Here is a 6,995-nt window from a genome sequence, read left to right as displayed (position 1 = left end):
AATATGCTGAGGATAATGTATAAGGAGCCTCTCTGCGGGTCTGTGGTGGATATGAACCCGATGGATGGACCACTGGGAGTGTCCAGAGGGGAGAACGTTCGAGGACTTCCCTCTTCTCCAGTCCCTCGGGCAGCAGTACCCGGACCAGTCAGGGTCTCGGACACACCGCAGACTACGGGAAGTCCCGGAGCTAGCTGGAGGCTCTGATTTCTTTACAATCACTTTCTGAAGAAGAGGAGGCGATCTTCATGGCCCAATAGAATCCCTGACAACCCCCATCCAGGAAATACGAGGGATTGGGACTTACCTGTACCATATCATTGAGGACAGTACAGGGCACGGGTTAGGAGCGCATGCCTCCAGCCGATTGGACGCGCTTTTGAGGGCACACCTCCCCCATTCCGTGCATCCTCAGTTCTGTAGTAAGCAATGCAGAGAAAGCAAAGACTGGAGGGGAGGGTGGCCGTTCTCCGAGATGGAATCATAAGGTAAGTCACAATTCCTCTTATCCTACATTGTACAGACCACCTACTCCTCCACCACGGGGGGCATCCCTCAGCGATGAACCGAAGAGCGGGGCAACAGAACTGCACCAACAGGCCCAATGACAGGGGGGGTAAAAGTCCCGGGTTCAGAGCACCACGGTGGGGACCTTGTGGTCTAAAGTTGCTTCAGCAGAAGATTGGACATCCAACCAGTAAAACAGTATGAAGGCCTCCGCTCCTGTCTGGGTGTAGTGGTCACCTACCTGTATATTGGTAGGTAAGTCTGATTATTGTAATGGAGTTTATATATATACAGCTCCTGTTATTCTTTGTAACCCCTTCGGGGTCTGGGGTTCTATCCTGGTCAGAGCTCAGTAACCGGCGTAGGCTAGAGCCAGGTTAGGCTTCGGGTGGCCACGTTGGGATCATAGGCTTAGGGGTCCGGTCACATGACAGATTAGAGACTATAAAAGGGGGACTAAAGTGCAAAGGAGATAGGCTGACTGGTGAGAAGCTTCGTTCCAGGCTGGTTGGACAACAGAGGATCTTCTCGTCACCAATGATCTTGTCTTCAGGTCTCTGACACCAAGACAGACACCACATTGTCCTCGAGGGCCCCGGTAACATTCATCCGGAGGATCATTTCTATACCGGTGTCCATCTATATACTTATGGGTAATAGTAGATGCTGGGGAAAGTAGTTCTTCTACCAATGATTTTGATTAGATTACGGATTCATGTCCCAGGAGCCCCATGGATCCCATTACACCCAGAGGTGTGGCCCGAGGGCCCCATTACACCTAATCAGAGATGTGTCCTGGAGGCCCCATTGACCCCATTACACCCAGAGGTGTGTCCCAGAGGCACCATGGATCTCATTACACCCAATCAGAGGTGGGTCCTGAGGGCCCCATTACACCCAATCACAGATGTGTCCCGGGGCCCCATTACACCCTGAGGTGTGGCCGAGGGCCCCATTAAATCAGAGATGTGTCCCGGTGGCCCCATTACCCCCAATCAGAGATGGGTCCCGGGGGCCCCATTGACCCAATTACACCCAATCAGAGGTGCATCTCGAGGGCCCCATTACACCCAATCAAAAGTGTGTCCCAGGAGCCCCATTACACCCAATCAGAGGTGTGTCCCAAGGGCCCCATTACGCCCATTCAGAGATGTGTCCCAGGGGCCCCATGGATCCCATTACACCCAATCAGAGATGAGTCCTGAGGGCCCCATTACACCCATTCAGAGATGTGTCCCGGGGGCCCCATGGATCCCATTACACCCAATCAGAGATGGGTCCTGAGGGCCCCATTACACCCATTCAGAGATGTGTCCTGGGGGCCCCCTTACACCCAATCAAAAGTGTGTCCCAGGAGCCCCATTACACCCAATCAGAGGGGTGTCTCAAGGGCCCCATTACACCCAATCAGAGATGTGTCCCGGGGGCCCCATGGATCCCATTACACCCAATCAGAGATGGGTCCTGAGAGCCCCATTACACCCAGAGATGTGTCCCGTGGGCCCCATGGATCCCACTACACCCAGAGGTGCATCTCGAGGGTCCCATTACACCCAATCAGAGGTGTGTCCCGAGGGCCCCATTACACCCATTCAGAGATGTGTCCCGGGGGCCCCATGGATCTCATTACACCCAATCAGAGATGTGTCCCGGGGGCCCCATGGATCTCATTACACCCAATCAGAGGTGTGTCCCGAGGGCCTCATTACACCCAATCAGAGATGTGTCCCGGGGGCCCCATGGATCTGTCAGCTGGGGGGAGGACGGTGCAGTACACAGAGCTGTACACAGACTGAGCAATGTTGGCGGTTTCCTGTCACCATCTCACTTCCTGCCGCAGTGACACAACGTGATGACAGGAGGGGGGGGGAGGGGTGATGTACACCTAGATAGGGAACATTAACCCTCCACCTCCCACACACTTCCCATATTCTCACCCACAGCCTGCGACTGGAGGGATGGATGGGGGGTGGAGGGATGGATGGATGGGGGGGTGGAGGGATGGATGGATGGGGGGGGTGGAGGGATGGATGGATGGGGGGGGTGGATATATTGATAATGTATTGATCAGGTATTGATAATCCTTTCATGTCTACATTCCCCTCCCCCCCCCCCAGCCAGGGCTCCATTCACCTTCACAGGATGAGGAGTGAGGACCTCCCACTACCCCCCCACCACCCCCCATCCTAGGTGTGACCCCCCCTGCAGGACATCGCATCCAAGTATGGTGAGAGACACTGCAGAACATTGCGTCCCGAGGTCACTGAACTCACTGCAAAAGATGGCATCCAGATACCGCTGCAGAACATTGCGTCCCGACATCTCTGAGCTCACTGCAGAACATTGCACCCGGACCGAGAACTCGCTGCAGAACATTGCACCCGGACCGAGAACTCACTTCAGAACATTGCACCCGGACCGAGAACTCGCTTCAGAACATTGCACCCGGACCGAGAACTCGCTTCAGAACATTGCACCCGGACCGAGAACTCACTTCAGAACATTGCACCCGGACCGAGAACTCACTTCAGAACATTGCACCCGGACCAAGAACTCGCTGCAGAACATTGCACCCGGACCAAGAACTCGCTGCAGAACATTGCACCCTGTCCGAGAACTCGCTGCAGAACATTGCACCCTGTCCGAGAACTCGCTGCAGAACATTGCACCCGGACCGAGAACTCGCTGCAGAACATTGCACCCGGACCGAGAACTCGCTGCAGAACATTGCACCCTGTCCGAGAACTCGCTGCAGAACATTGCACCCTGTCCGAGAACTCGCTGCAGAACATTGCGTCCTGAGGTCATTGAACTCACTGCAAAAGATGGCATCCAGAAGAATACCACCGCAGAACATCGCATCTGTACATCTGAGCCCAGTGCAGAACATTACACCCTGACCGAGAACTCACTGCAGAACATTGCGTCCTGATGTCCCAGAACTCACTGCAGAACATTGCACCCTGATGTCAGAAAACGCACTGCAGAATATTGCAGCCTGATGTCACTGCAGAACATTGCACCCTGACACTAATGCAGAGCATTACTTCAGAGGATTGCTGTAACTCCTCCCCACTCATTACATACCGCAGTGCAGAATATTGCACCTTACATCTCCCCGCCATGCTGTGTGGCCCCAGAATCTCACACTGATGTTTCCAGGCAACCAGCAGCCAGGGGCCCCAGCTGAGAAGAGGCTCATCATGTGACTCCTGCGCACACTTGCCCGTTGGAGGGACCCCACCATCCAGCCCTGGGCTAGGGGAGTAGAGGGTCCCGGGACCCCAGTATGGACTTACCTGGTACGGGGGGAGTCGGTCAGACATTCCTCAAAGTCCACCGTGACGGTCATGGCTACTCCGGCAGAGACGGCACAACCTGCAGAGGAGGAAGAGACTCCGACTTCCCCAGGAAGGAAGAGAGCAGCAGAGACACCCACCAGGTGGGGAGGAGAGACCGAGCGCAGCCAGGACATGACGCCGGGGCCCCTCCAATCTCATCCTGGGGGCCACATCACATCAAACCCAGGAGGACCGAGCGCAGCCAGGACATGACGCCGGGGCCCCTCCGATCTCATCCTGGGGGCCACATCACATGGACCCCAGGAGAGACCGAGCGCAGCCAGGACATGACGCCGGGGCCCCTCCGATCTCATCCTGGGGGGCCACATCACATCAAACCCAGGAGGACCAAGCGCAGCCAGGACATGACACCGGGGCCCCTCCGATCTCATCCTGGGGGCCACATCACATGGACCCCAGGAGGACCGAGCGCAGCCAGGACATGACGCCGGGGGCCCCTCCGATCTCATCCTGGGGGCCACATCACATCAAACCCAGGAGGACCGAGCGCAGCCAGGACATGACGCCGGGGCCCCTCCGATCTCATCCTGGGGGCCACATCACATCAAACCCAGGAGGACCGAGCGCAGCCAGGACATGACGCCGGGGCCCCTCCGATCTCATCCTGGGGGCCACATCACATCAAACCCAGGAGGACCGAGCGCAGCCAGGACATGACGCCGGGGCCCCTCCGATCTCATCCTGGGGGCCACATCACATCAAACCCAGGAGGACCGAGCGCAGCCAGGACATGACGCCGGGGGCCCCTCCGATCTCATCCTGGGGGCCACATCACATGGACCCCAGGAGGACCGAGCGCAGCCAGGACATGATGCCGGGGGCCCCTCCGATCTCATCCTGGGGGCCACATCACATGGAGCCCAGGAGAGACCGAGCGCAGCCAGGACATGACGCCGGGGGCCCCTCCGATCTCATCCTGGGGGGCCACATCATATCACATGGACCCCAGGAGGACCGAGTGCAGCCAGGACATGACGCCGGGGCCCCTGCGATCTCATCCTGGGGGCCACATCACATGGACCCCAAGAGGACCGAGCGCAGCCAGGACATGACGCCGGGCCCCTCCGATCTCATCCTGGGGGCCACATCATATCACATGGACCCCAGGAGGACCGAGTGCAGCCAGGACATGACGCCGGGGGCCCTCAGATCTCATCCTGGGGGGCCACATCACATGGACCCCAGATGGACCGCGCGCAGCCAGGACATGACACCGGGGCCCTCCAATCTCATCCTGGGGGCCACATCACACGGACCCCAGGAGGACCGAGTGCAGCCAGGACATGACGCCGGGGGCCCTCAGATCTCATCCTGGGGGCCACATCACATAGACCCCAGGAGGACCTAGCGCAGCCAGGCCATGACCCCGTGTGCCCTCCGATCTCATCCTGGGGGCCGCATCACATCACATGGACCCCAGATGGACCGCGCGCAGCCAGGACATGACACCGGGGCCCTCCAATCTCATCCTGGGGGCCATATTGTCACATGGACCCCAGGAGATTGCCAGACACAGTCCGCTGATACAAACCACGACTGTTGTCACCAGGACAGGATGTGAGGGGAAATCCCTCTAATGGGTCCCCAGATAACAGAAAAAACCTGACTGGGGTTCCAGTCCACCCTCTTAAAAGTGTCCTCTCCACTGTTCTGTCATTTCAGCATGCCGTAAGTTTTCATCACACCCTGTGCCTTACACAAAGGCCCGCAGGGGGAGAGGAATACCTGTGTGACCTCCAGGTCAGGACTCCCCCCCCCCCCCCCCCCCGGCCTCACCCGACAGCACTGGTCTGTGTTACCTCCAGTTCAGGACTGCCCCCCCCCCCTGTGTGACTCCCATGTCATGACCACACCGTGGGGGGGGGGGGGGGTATGGGTGACTCCAGATCACCAGAACTAAGGGGAGTGCAGAACTAGGGCAGGTGGGGAGCAGATCTCATGGGGCCCCCCACCGGGGCTCCAGATTACCAGAACTAAGGTGAGATTAGGAGCAGATCCCGGTCTAGTGGGATCAGGTGGGTTCTGGATCACCATAACTGAGGAGAGGTCAGGAGCAGATCCTGAAGGTACAGGGGATCTGGATCACTGTAACTGGGGGGGGGGATCAGGGAGCAGATCCTGAAGGTACAGGGGATCTGGATCACTGGAACTGGGGGGGGGGGGTCAGGAGCAGATCCTGAAGGTACAGGGGATCTGGATCACTGGAACTGGGGGGGGGGTCAGGAGCAGATCCTGAAGGTACAGGGGATCTGGATCAACGGAACTGGGGGGGGGGGTCAGGAGCAGATCCTGAAGGTACAGGGGATCTGGATCACTGTAACTGGGGGGGGGGGGGGGATCAGGAGCAGATCCTGAAGGTACAGGGGATCTGGATCACTGGAACTGGGGGGAGGTCAGGAGCAGATCCTGAAGGTACAGGGGATCTGGATCACTGGAACTGGGGGGAGGTCAGGAGCAGATCCTGAAGGTACAGGGGATCTGGATCACTGGAACTGGGGGGAGGTCAGGAGCAGATCCTGAAGGTACAGGGGATCTGGATCACTGGAACTGGGGGGGGGGGGGATCAGGAGCAGATCCTGAAGGTACAGGGGATCTGGATCACTGTAACTGGGGGGGGGGGGGGGATCAGGAGCAGATCCTGAAGGTACAGGGGATCTGGATCACTGGAACTGGGGGGAGGTCAGGAGCAGATCCTGAAGGTACAGGGGATCTGGATCACTGTAACTGGGGGGGGGGGGGGGATCAGGAGCAGATCCTGAAGGTACAGGGGATCTGGATCACTGGAACTGGGGGGAGGTCAGGAGCAGATCCTGAAGGTACAGGGGATCTGGATCACTGGAACTGGGGGGAGATCAGGAGCAGATCCTGAAGGTACAGGGGATCTGGATCACTGGAACTGGGGGGAGGTCAGGAGCAGATCCTGAAGGTACAGGGGATCTGGATCACTGTAACTGGGGGGGGGGGGGGGGATCAGGAGCAGATCCTGAAGGTACAGGGGATCTGGATCACTGGAACTGGGGGGGGGGTCAGGAGCAGATCCTGAAGGTACAGGGGATCTGGATCACTGGAACTGGGGGGAGGTCAGGAGCAGATCCTGAAGGTACAGGGGATCTGGATCACTGTAAC

This window comes from Lithobates pipiens, unplaced genomic scaffold, assembly GCF_037356315.1.
Source record: "Lithobates pipiens isolate NorthernLeopardFrog02 unplaced genomic scaffold, aLitPip1_a1.2 Scaffold_8, whole genome shotgun sequence".
Classification (NCBI taxonomy): domain Eukaryota; kingdom Metazoa; phylum Chordata; class Amphibia; order Anura; family Ranidae; genus Lithobates; species Lithobates pipiens.
The sequence above is the reverse complement of the archived record's forward strand: the minus strand, read 5'-3'. Positions refer to the sequence as shown.